Source organism: Limulus polyphemus, unplaced genomic scaffold (assembly GCF_000517525.1).
Source record: "Limulus polyphemus unplaced genomic scaffold, Limulus_polyphemus-2.1.2 Scaffold5016, whole genome shotgun sequence".
Classification (NCBI taxonomy): domain Eukaryota; kingdom Metazoa; phylum Arthropoda; class Merostomata; order Xiphosura; family Limulidae; genus Limulus; species Limulus polyphemus.
The window spans coordinates 69941-70870 of NW_013670626.1; positions in this window are offsets into that span (position 1 = coordinate 69941).

The window sequence follows — 930 nt, forward strand, 5'->3', positions numbered from 1 at the left end:
ATATATATATATATATTAACTATTCACAGGTGTCACAAATTTTCCTGTATTATACATAAATAGTTTTGTTTTAAGAAATCCTGAAAAATGTACATTGCTAGTGGTTTCATCTAAGATACACAGTACTTGTAGGTTTTGGCTAAAATATACAACACTAGTAAGTTTCATCTAAAATATACAGTATTAACATGCGTGTCATGAGCCACTGGTACTCTTTTCTGGTGATAAGAAATTTCTAACCCATTGCGACCTTTGTCCAAGTTTTTGAAGTTTTACAAGCTGGGTCCTCACGCTAAAAGGTGTTGATTTACGCAATCTCTTTTGTCATAAACATCTTGTCGAAATATTTTTTGACACGTACATTTTTTACACTGAATTGCATAATTTCAGATTAAATTTGAGCCGATTGACATCATTTATGTTAATCTTTCTCAGTGCTTTTAAGGTTTAAGGCACTTTCTGTACCTTTAATTGATCACAGGATGAATGGTCCAAAGATATCATGTAAATGTAAATGGCCCAGATTCAAAGTTTGTTTAGTGTGTGACGGACTGTCTCCGTAAACAAAGTTAGCTTGGAAACCAGGTGGGAAACAACCAGCAAACCCTTAATGATTGGGAAAATGTAAAGAAAATGTCATTAGCTACGTGGAACCAAGGGATGACTTGCTTGATGAGTTCTGGAAGTGGAGAATCCAACTGAGATTACCCAAGTTAGAAAAAAAAAGTTCCAAAACAATGGTAATATGACAATTCATGACAATCGAAACTTCTTTGGTTTGAGTGTAAGTATGATTAACAACCTTGAAAGTGTAGAGTAACGAGCAAATGCTACGTCTTTTTGAGTCACTAGACTCAAATAGGGCCACTCATGGCTGTGAGGACGTATATTTCAAAGTTTATCATGCAACTTTGCCTCAAGATCCAGAGG